The sequence below is a fragment of the Telopea speciosissima genome, chromosome 4 (assembly GCF_018873765.1).
Source record: "Telopea speciosissima isolate NSW1024214 ecotype Mountain lineage chromosome 4, Tspe_v1, whole genome shotgun sequence".
Classification (NCBI taxonomy): domain Eukaryota; kingdom Viridiplantae; phylum Streptophyta; class Magnoliopsida; order Proteales; family Proteaceae; genus Telopea; species Telopea speciosissima.
Genome location: NC_057919.1, coordinates 53,378,108 through 53,390,276, shown reverse-complemented (window position 1 = coordinate 53,390,276; position 12,169 = coordinate 53,378,108).

Here is a 12,169-nt window from a genome sequence, read left to right as displayed (position 1 = left end):
TGAATTGAGAACTCATGCTTTAGTAATGTTTCTAGTTGCAAGTGATTTTATAAATTAATAAAAAAGAAAATTAAAGGGAAAGAAGGTTGTATATGGATAACAGAGAGATATATTGAGAGTGGAAAAACAAAAGAGGGAGAATTAAAAGAGAGAAGAAATGGTGATCAGATTTGGAGAAGCTTGTGGTGGGTTTTCTTTGAAACTTTGAATGGGGAGAGCTTAGGTGTTCAGCAGTCTAAAGAAAGAGCAAAGATTGTAGAGTCTTTTGCAAAGAATATATTGACACACTGGTGTAGTTCAACGTATCAAATGGGAATACAGATCCATTATCAACAAGTTAAAAAGTATTTCTACCAAAGAGGCCCCAAAAATGAAGAAAAAAAGGAAGGGAGGGAGGGAGGGGGGGGGGGGGGAGGGGAGGAAAGGAAGAACACAAACACTAAGAAGTAAAAGAGAACAGAGAATCAATAACATGATCTTAAGGAGAGGATCAATATATCCTTTAAAGCTTTGATCATGAACAGAGAATTCTAATTATAGCCTTCCTCAGTTACATTGGCATAACGGTAAACCATCTCGAACTGCCTCAGCTTCTCTTTGAACCAAGTTCTGAGAATGAGCATAGTTATTTTAACAAACCCTCTTGCATGAGCAGTCAACCAACATTACATGTCTTTTCCCTTCCCAACTGTGTTGGTAATATGGATTTTGAATTCCAGCCTGTTAGCAATGCGCTCATCTGTTGCATTAGTTGCTATTTTAAGAGAATTCGAACCTTCACTTGTAAATCCTCAAATTCACAGTAAAAGCAGAAGAGTCCAACTCCTACTCTTGTCAAACCTCTCTCACTACTATAAAAGTCTATCAAAAAATTGGAAAATCTCAACTTGTTCCAATTAACACTTCCAAAAGATTAGCTAACACTCATAGACGTGATGCGTAATACAGAAACTAATCAACACAGAATGTGCCCACCTCTCTAAGAATCGACTCGTTGAAGAATCAACCAATAAGATCATTACCAGGAAGGAAGGAGAGACAGGCGCAAAACCATACAGAAATGTTTCTTATTGAGCTACAAATAATATGAAGAAAGCATTGAGTGACCAGAAAATCACAGAGACTGTTACAACAGGGAGGACAGAGTGAAGATCCAATCTGAGTTTTGGTAGAGTTCTTAAAAAGATGTTCAAGTGTCGCTGTTGTCTTCTAGTTGTTGCAGCAGGGAAAGATAGGGACAAAGTGAGGAACGCGGGGCGGGGGTCATGCCGCAGAGAGATTACCAGAGGGATTAAAGAGGGTTTGAAGCGATCAGAGGAGGATTTTGTGCCGACTGAGACTGCCAAATTATAAAAACAGAGAAGCAGTTAGAGATTTACAAAATCTAGGGCTATTGATTAGAGAAGAATGAAGGGGAAAATGCTCCAAATCTACAGAGTTGGGGCATTTCTCTCATCGTTGAACCCAATAAGGGCGGCCAAAATCAACAAGCAGGCTTCTGTTGAAGAATATCAAACCAGAGACAGAGAGAGATAGAGTTGTAGAGAAGAGAGTGTTGCAGAGAATAAAGGGTCATAGAGATTATAGAGTACCTAGACGATGGAGGGACAACAACGTTATTAACCACGAAAGCCACAGATTCCTAAGCTCTTCCACACCTCTATTGGAACCCCATCCAAACATGTTGTCTTACTTGTAGGCCTGTAAACGGATCGGATTCGGCTCGGATACGGCTCGGATGTAATTGGATTTGGATATTTCCTAGTCGAATACGGATACCTCTAAACGGATTCGGATGCGGATCGAATTCGGATTTTCGACCATCCATTTACACCTTTGCCTTGTGTAACCCAAACCTTCCTCCCCCTAGTGGATACAATTCACTCTCAATCCATAGTTTTAGATCATGATTATCTTTTCCTCATATTCTAGAACCTGTTGAATCTTCAAAAATCCTCAAGATCGTTATTTACTTTTTTTTTTTTTTTTGATGGAGTTATTTACTTAATTTTTTATAATTAAGTATTTGGATTCAGTATGTTGAATCTTCAAAAATCTCTAATCGAATACGGATGCCCCTAAACGGATATGGATGCTGATTGAATTCGGATTTTCGATTATCCATTTACAGCCCTACTTACTTGTATTCATCCTCCTTAAAGCTTCTTTTACTTTAAGGACCCTAATTTTTCATATATATTTAAGGCATGTGTTATCTTGATGGTTATTGCAACCTTCCAAAACACTATTACTTGAAAATGTGTTCATTTGGTAAGTTGTAGAAGTAGTTTCTCCATCTCTCTTTAGTATTCTCATTACATATCAAAATTTTATCATCTTTAGTTTAATGCGTCTAGCATGGTTGATTTATTCTTCCTTTCCCTCATTTTGGCTATTTTATAGATCCGTTTCCCCTTACTTGGTACTCAAATTGTTATAAAGATCCTCATATTTAAAAATGCTTCCTTTTCCCACAATTTTCTTAGCTTCCTTTCTAAAAAATTTATACCTTTTTAACACTCTTCGTCTTTAGTCCTTTGCCATATCTTAAAACTAGATGAATTTGATTTTCATTTAGCATTAATAGCTACTTGAACCTCATCTTCCAATCACCAAGTTTCCCTAGATGAATTTTGTTTTTCTTTAGATTCCCCTAGGACTTCTTTTGCAACATTCTCAATACAAATACTCATCTTGTTCAACATCGTATTAATGTCACTATCAAATTCCAATTTTCCTTTTTTGATCAATTTATTAACAAATGTTTTAAAGCTTTCCCCTTTTAAGCTCCACCATCTTATCCTAGGGCAAATAATCTAACCTTTATTCCAATTCGGCGTTTTGAGACACATCTATGACCACTAATCTATGTTGTGTGGTTAGGATCTTAATGGTCATTCTAGTTAGCAAAATCTATTTGGCTACTATTTCGCCCACTTTTGAATGTTCCTTAATATCCATCTCTCTTTTCAAGTTATGTGTTTACTGTGGATAAATCACAAGTCACAGCAGAATCTAAAACTGAAGTCTCCTCCTCATTTCTTTCTCCAAAACCATATCCTCCATGGACTCTTTGATAACCTCTACGATCTCTTCCAACAAGTCCATTTATATCTCGCTCTATAACAATCTTTTCTCATTGGCTAAACCATTGAACTAATCTATTCACGTGTTCCTAAAATCGTAGCTTACTATTTTCATCCACTCTTATTTGAGATGCGTAAGCACTACTTATATTGATAATTAAACTTTCTCCAAAATAAGCTTAAAGAATATAATCTTATTACCAATTCTTTTAACATCCACAACATCATTTTTTTTAATCTTTGTCCACCACTATCCCTAGCCTACTTCTATTACTTTTATTCCTAGTATAACAAAGTTTATAGTCATCTAAACTAGGCTTGGAGGAGAGAATTCGGTGATGCCATTGCTATTGTAAGAGCAAAGGTGGGTTCAGATAATTTCCCTATTATGGTGGATATAGAAGGGGGTAAATCTTGAGGAAAGCAACCATTTAGATTTGAAGCTATGTGGCTTACCCATCCGGGATGCGAAAATATTGCGGCCAAGGCATTGTCTATCCTTCGGGGTTTGCTAGTGAAGTTCTCTACCAAAAGGTGTCAAATTGTAACCCCACCTTCTGCAAGTGGAACAAGGAAATGTTTGGTCATGTGCAATACAAAATTGAAGCGCTCTTTAAGGAGATGGAGCTTTTACAAGTCCAACCACAATCTACTATAAATCAGAACTATATGACAAGAGATTTCCAAGCTCTTGGAGGTTGAGTTGCATCCTGAGGAGCCTCTATGGCAACAAAAATCAAGACTCTTGTGGTTAAAAAGTGAAGATAAAAATACCAAGTTTTTTCATGCTTCGGTGTTGCATAAGAGAGCAAGAAATAAAATTCGAAGATTAAAGCTTGCTTCAAGCCGATGGTCTAGGTTCGAAGGAGAGGTGTTCAATGAAGTTCTGCGCCAGTATCAATCTATATACGCTTCTGAAGGTGTTGATAGTGAAGTTGGTATGCAATCAATCTACCCAATGATAGTTGTTGCTACCAATGAGGATCTCTATAAAAATTTCATAAGTTGAACTTAAAAATGCTCTTTCCTCTATGTAGTAGATCTTCAAGAGATTAAATAAAAATGATGTTTTCTCAATGGAGCTGCTGAAATCTTTGGGACCAGATGGACTCCTCCAAATTTTTTTCAACAATTTTGGGATATTGTGAGTGCTGAAATTATAAATTTTATCCAAGAAAATTTTTTTTTGGTAAATTACCAAATTTGTCAAATGAAACTTATATATACCTCATACCAAAGGTGGACCAGCCAAAAACCGTGGACCAATACTGATCGATTAGTTTGGGAAATGTATCTGTTCAAATTGCCTCAAAAATCATTGCTAACCGATTGAAGATGGTTTTAGACAAAGTGATTTCTCCACCCAATCAGCTTTTATCTTGGACCGATCAATATCTGCTAGCATCCTAATCGCCCATGAAGTATTTCACTATATAAAGCATAAGAAAAAGGAGAAGAAAAAATTCATAGTGATGAAGCTTGATATGAAAAAGGCATATGATCGCCTCAATGATTGTTTATGGATCAAGTCCTTCGGCGTATGGGTTTATCCAATGCAAGGATATCAATGGTTATGTCATGAATTTCATCAGTTACATATAAAGTACTAGTTAATTGGGCTATTCGTGGTTTATTTTCTCCATCAAAGGGGCATCCAACAAGGTGACTCGCTCTCCCCACCTGTTTTTTTCTATGTTCACAAGCCCTTACTACTGTCCTATCCAAGCAAATGGGTTGATTCATGGTATTAAGGTGCGTAATAGATCTTCCCCTATGACCCATTTATTATTTGCCGATGATATCCTTTTGTTCTTGGAGGTTAATTTACAAGTGGTGCACAATCATAAGGCGAGCTTGGAGCTATACTGTAAAGCTAACAGCCAACAAATAAATTATTAGAAATCATGCTTTAACCTTCAGCCCAAACATTGCCACGAGATTCAAAAGATGGTTCTCGCGAATCCTTCATATCCCACATGGAGAATGACCCAATAAGTATCTCATCTTACCAACCAACTTTGGAACCTCTAAACTTGAGTTATATAGATCAATTAACGACAAGGTTCTGAACAAATTGCATGGGTGGAAGCAACAGTTCTTATCCCATCTAGGGAAGGAAGTCATGCTAAAATTAGTGGCCCTCACTATGAACGTTTTTTTCGCTTCCCACCATGCTAAACTTAAATAAGCATTAACGCATTTGTTTTGGAGGGAGAAAGATAATCATAATAGTATTTGTAGATCAAAAGAAAAGGCCAGCCTTGGATTTCACTTTGGCATAAGTTCATTAAACAAATCTATTTTCCTAATCGAGATTTCATGAAGGCCTTCCTAGGCTCATGCAGCTCATGGGCCTAGCATAGTTTATCGGAGGGAAGAAAAGTCCTTAAAGCTGGCCTATTGTGGGTTCTCGGTATAGAAGAAAACATCCATATATGGGAGGATTGTTGGTTACCTACCTCACCAAACTTCAAGATCCAATACCCTATTGAAGGAAACCACAATATTCAGCTTGTGTCGAAGCTCATTGATCATGCAAATAGAGTGTTGAATGTGGAACTTCTTAATAGCAATTTTCATCCAATTGATAGAAGTGTGATCTTGATGATCAAGCTAGCATTATTTCCTCATAATGATTACGCGGGGGGAGGGGTGACTTTACTCCTCTCAGGTTCCTTGCCCAGTCAGGTTCGTAGGTTCCTCTCATAGGGGGTCGAAAATGACGACCTCACCCCCTGCCTGAACACACTGATCGGGTGGGGTGAAGTCGTCATTTCTGCCCTCCCTATGAGAGGAACCTATGAACCTGACCGGTCAGGGAACCTGGGAGGATAAAAATTCGGGGGGGGGGGGGGGAGCAAGAAATGGTATTTTCTCCATTAAAACGGCATACCATATGTTATGTAGTCGGTTGGACAATAGAGATGCATCATTGCCATCAACATCAACTCATAGATCTGGACATCATACCCCATATTTGGTTTGGAAGAGAATTTGCATGGGCTTGCTACTAATGAAGATACCCTACATTGGACCAACCCAAACCCAGTTGGGTATCCAAACGAAGATGAACCGAGTCTAGTTTGAGTTTTTGGAATCTAGTAGAATTTTAGGAATTTATTTTATTTGGGGAAATAATGTCTTTTAGTTTATTTTAATCTGTTTATTTTTTAAGTTAGATACGTAGGATATTTCGTTTCCCAATAATTCCTAGTTTCCTTATTTGAATAAACTTCCTAGTAAGAGAGGAATTGAATTAGTAATTTGAGTAACCTGCGGGCTGTGTGTGAGTTTTCCTCCCCTCCCCATTCTTCTTATGTGATTTATTCTCTCTCCTCCTGCAACTCTGATTCTTCCCAGCTTCCCCTCTTCTCCTAACCGGCCCTCCACAAACTTTCCCAGATTTGAAAACTCGCACATAGCCCCCGTAAACTACTCAAATCACAAACTCAATTCATTCATCAAATCTATCTCCAATGATGGGGAATTACATCATATATATAAAGAGAAATAAAAGACTCCTAAAAATAAAAATTAACTCTCTAACTAGGAAATTTATTCAAATAAGGAAACTAAGAATAATTGGGAAACCAAATACCCTATGTAGCTACCTTCTAAAAAAAATAGAATAAAATAAACTAAAATACATTAGTTCCCCAAATAACATAAAAAGGCCATACCTAGTGCATGAGGCTCCCACCACTGCGGGATTTAGGGAGGGTATAATGTACGCAGCCTTACCTCTGTTTTCAGAGAGAGGATGTTTCCAGACTCGAACTCGTGATTATTTGGTCGCAATGGAGCAACCTTACCATTGCACCAAGGCCCGCGCTCTATAAGATAAATTCTTAAAATTCTACTAGACTCCAAAAACTCAAATTGGATCTGGTTCATCTTTTTCTAGATACGCAACTAGGTTTGGGACCGTCTAAGGTAGTGTATCTGCATCAATTCCCCCACTGTTGAGAAAAACTTGTCCACGAGTTTTGTAAAATGAGAGAATCAACACCATCCAATCAACATTGATGGGCTTATGATACTGCGCATCTCATGATCAACTGTCACGATCATCTGATGGTCGTTGGCAAACGACATTTCTTTGATGGGAATCTGATCGTGGAGTTGCACAACTGAAATCAGACCATCAATAAATTGTTCAATTGCAACCTGGATCAGACTATGTATTTTAGTTTGATCGTTGCTTTTGTTGTCCACAATTTCTTCCACTTCTGATCCTCCTTCTAGAGATTGTATCATGCTTGACATCTTATCATAGAAGTTGTTGTTAATACTGGCAAGCTCCTAAAAACCTATCTTCAAATAAGAAAGTTTTGTCTGCAATTTATGAAACCTATCACTAATTGAAAGAGTAAATTATATTGATCAATCTCCATGACACAATGGCTGTATGATAACAATGGAAAAATTGAAATTTATTAGACTGCAAACTAGAGAAGAAAAGAAAGGTAGGTGTAACAATGGGTGGGAAAGGGTAAACTTGGAAAAATATGAGAATAAGAGTTTAAACGAAATAAAGAGTGGGGTAGGGCACTATGGAAAATAAAAAATAATAATAACCAGAAAATCAATTACGTCTTAAAAGGTGGGAGTGGGTGTAAAATTAGAAGATAATAAAAGAAAGGGGCAAAAGGGGGTATTAAGTTTATCGAACAAAAGGGGAAAAGGGGATATTAAGTTAATCGAACAAAAGAGGGGGACAAGGGCATGCATGATAACACTTATGTTTCTCTATTTCTCTGCCTTTTTGTTCCTGGAAACAAAAAACATAGAAGAAATTTGTTTGTTAACACCGGTTCATTTTTTTGTTCCTGGGAATGAAACAGGACAAAAAAAGTAGCTGAGAAATAGAAAAAAAGAAGCTCCAATTTGGAACTTCTTTATTCCAAAAATAAGGGGGTGGGGGTGTTCAACCTATCTCCACGACTCTCATCTTTGCGAGATTCCACCGCCACCATCACCACCGCCATCACGTCCTCCACCACCAGCCTCCTCCCTCCACTGCCACCACCACTATTGCCACATCCACCACCGTCACCACTGCCACTGTCGTTACCACTGCCACCGTCGCCGCCACCGCCACCACTTCCATCGTCATTGTCACTGTCACCGCCACTACCACCACCACCACTTCCACCGCCACTTCATCCACCACCACCACCACCACCACCACCGCCACCTCCACCGCCACCTCCACCACCACCACCACCACCACCACCACATCACCACCACCACCTCATGCCAACGAATTTTAGGGTATTCAATAGCATTTTTGAAAATTTATCAATGTTCTAGAAATAGAAATTACTGCACATAACAAAAACATTTCTATTTCTTTTCTAGCCTAGAAATAGAATTTACTATGCGTTACCAAACAAGTTACCAAACAAGTTTTTTCCCCAGAAATTCGAATACAAAAAGTTTCCCAGAAACAGAAGTGTTATCATGTCGGCACTATCTTCTACCAGCGGAAGACTCACGGGTGGAGTTAAAGTCGGACCAGACTTGGGAGTTCGACACCGAGGAGTTTGGCTTCTACGTGGATTCTGGTCTTCAACTTCAACAAAGAAAGTTAACCTCGATGGAGGGTAACTTGCGATGGAAAGCTTTGAACTTGGTATGTAATGTTTTTTTTTTCTTTTGTTTCTTTTTTTTTCTCTGCACTCGTTGAACCATGTTGAGCAAAGTCAAAGAAGATAAAGGAGGGCACCAGGGAAAAGTTGTTGCTGGGGATCGAAGGAAGCAGTGGGGTTTGATGGTAGGAATCAAGTGGATGGGGGTATTAAGAGAATCGTGAAGGTTTGACAACAGGAGATTGTTGGGGTAGGGTTTCCATGGAATAAAAAAGAATGGGAAGAAAACTATTGTGGGATTATAGAGGGAGGAGGTGCTATAGAGGTCAGGGAGAATGGGATTTTAATCCTCTCCAATTCTTAAAAGTGTGCAATGCGGCAATGCTAGGTGGAGATGTCGACACCTGGCAGCTCGGACATCCAACGGTCCGAGCTCATTGACTTTTTTTTTCTTTCTTCTTGAGCTCGGCACCGTTGGATGTTCGACCTGCCAAGTGTCGACATCTCCACCAGGTACTATTGCACTGCACACTTTTAGGGAATTGGAGAGGATTGGTTTCCAATATCACAGGGAATGATATTGCCAAGTTTTTTTTTTTCTTCTTTTTAACTGTTGCTGGTCGTAGGGCAAAACACTAACGGGAAACAAGAAAAAATGAGGTGAGAGAAATTGATAGGGAGGGGAATGAGAGAGGGTGATGGGGAAGGAGATGGATCCTTCGTCTCTGATACCAAGTTGGTGGAGGGCTAGTTAGTAGAAGAGGGGAAGCTGGGAAGAATCACAGTTGCAAGGGGAGAGGGAAGAAATCACATAAGAAAAAAGGGTGGAGGGTGGGGGGTGGGGGGGGGGGGGAAGAAAATACGCACACATGCTACTAAAAGGGTTGCCCAGTGCACAAGGCTCCCACCACTGCGGGGTCTAGGGAGGGTCATAACGTATACAACTTTACCCTTACATTCTCAAAGAGGCTGTTTCTAAATTCAAACGCGTGACCACTTGGTCATAATGGAGCAACCTTCCGTTGCACACAGGCTACTCAAATCATAAATTCAATTCATTCTTCAAATCTGCCTCCAACACTGGGGAATTACATCATATATATATATATATATATATATATATATATATATTTATATATAGAGAGAGAGAGAGAGAGAGAGAGAGAGAGAGAGAGAGAGAGAGAGAGATAAAAGACTCCCAATATATATATATATATATATATATATATATATAAAGAAAAATAAAAGACTCCCAAAAATAAAGACTAACTTTCTAACTATGAAACTTATTCAAATAAGGAAACTAAGAATGATTGGGAAATCAAATACCCTACTTAGCTAACTTCTAAAATAAACTAAAAGTCATATACATGAGAAAGAAAAAATTAGAGAGAAAAAAAATCGTATAGATGTAATAATTCAAGTAATTCTCAACTAAATACATACAAAAATCATCTTCTGTTCAACACTTGAACTGCTTGGCAAAGAAGAGAAACATAGGAAGCATACATTATGAAAAACAGATTCAACAATTGAACAAACATTATACATCAGAAAGCATAAATGAAGTTGATTCTCAAAAACCAGAATTATATAGTTAGAAAAAAATCAAACATATAAAATCAAATAAAGAAATCGTAAGAATGTCCGATTCAACTACTTGGCAACTAATACATCAAAAAACCGGCACCTAATAGAGTTCTGACATGTGTATCCCCTCAGGGAAGAGGATGGTAGGAGCATTCGACCAGGTCGTTCCATGGAGGACGAGGCGGGAAAAGAACAGACTTTTTATTTAAAGCCAAAACCCTAAGACCCCTGCCCCTTTTAGACTCCCACTGGGAATCTATCTAAGAGGGAGGAAAAGGCCCAATTGGTTCTTCCCATGCGCACCAGGGTTGGGTCAGGTCTGACCTGTCCCTTGTGGGTGGCTTGAACCAAACCTGGTCTGTGTTCAATTTATAGGATACAAAGCTGAGATCCCATTAGGGTTTTTGTGAATTCCATCGAGTGATGCACATTGACAGCTGCGTTTATTTAACAATGAAAATGAATCAATGATTAACCATAACACCCCGTTCTTAGTCTGTGTAACTCTTCTGTACTCTCCTTTCTAGGTTATATAATCTTTTCTTTTCATCAAAATAAAAAAAAAAATCGTAACAACCCAAATTAGCAGCTTAGGTATCACATAACACCCAATCTCATGTGAATTGAGTGGTTTACAACAAAGGATCCCCTTCCAAGCATGTGAGCTACTTAATTTAAATTCTCTTTTTTTTTTTTAGTAAATATCATCCCCTCCCCTCTAAGTACCCATAATATCAAATCTTTTCCCCAAGTTTTGAATAATGATAATGCTCTCCCCAACTTTTGAAAGATTCTATCAACCATATCCTAGGTGGCTAACAGTGTTAAAATAGTAATTCAAAAGACAATATTGTGCTTTAATTGGAGTTTAAAAAAAAGGCTTTTGGAGTGGGACCCACCCCTTCTTTATTCTCCTCCTTCTCGTTCTCATTCGATCGTGACTCCCATGACCCATCCGTCACGACCACCACCACCCCTCTACAAACCCCTCACTCCACAGTCACCGCAACCTGGTCGGGACTCCCATAGGTTACGACCACCACCCCCCTCTACGAACCCCTCAAAGGCTTTGGTAGGTCTCTAGCAATGGAGCAGTTCCCGGAAAATAACTCCATTGCCGTTTTCGTCACCAGACTGATGACCAACTATACATCACCTCCCTCTGTTGTCATACAAGAGGTACACTACCACCCCTATCTTCCATTCACCCATTTCTAATTTTTCTCTTTTTTGATCGGGAAAAAAAACACCCAGTAATGGATAATCAATCTTATCAGCGGCACCCGTAGAATTGACCCAGATCGATCCACTTGATTAGAGAAAGAATTCTAATCTGGCAAGAAATAAAGATCAAATCCCTGACATTATTTTTTGTTTTTCTTCCAAATTAAATTATTACTTTCTTCTTTCGTTCTCCTCTCGTATTCTTTGGTACATACACGATTTTCTTCTTCTTGTTACCTATTTTGTAGGGAAGGATGTGTTGTTGGCTAAGAGATAAGTTGTGAGAGAGATAATAGGATGAGCTCTATCGAGGAAGCTCTGCCTCTTTCGCATAAGCAAATTAAGGGGGTTAAAACTCTGATTTCATATTTACTAATAGAGAATAAATAGGGAACTTCTACCACTTAAATAATATAACAATCACATATTTCTATCACTTAAATATAATAACTGCATATTTAAATTCAAAAGTATAACCGTGCATATTTCGTGTATGATGCACGTGAATGCGTGCATGTAACATTCTTTCACTTGCTTTCAGAGTTTTCAATTCATTCTTCTCTGGAACGCTTGTATCTATAACATGGTTGGTTGCCGGTCGAAGGAGAAGAAGAATTTCGATATTATTCACATTTGTCCCATATTAATTAATTTCATTGGACAAGAAGGCGTCCATTT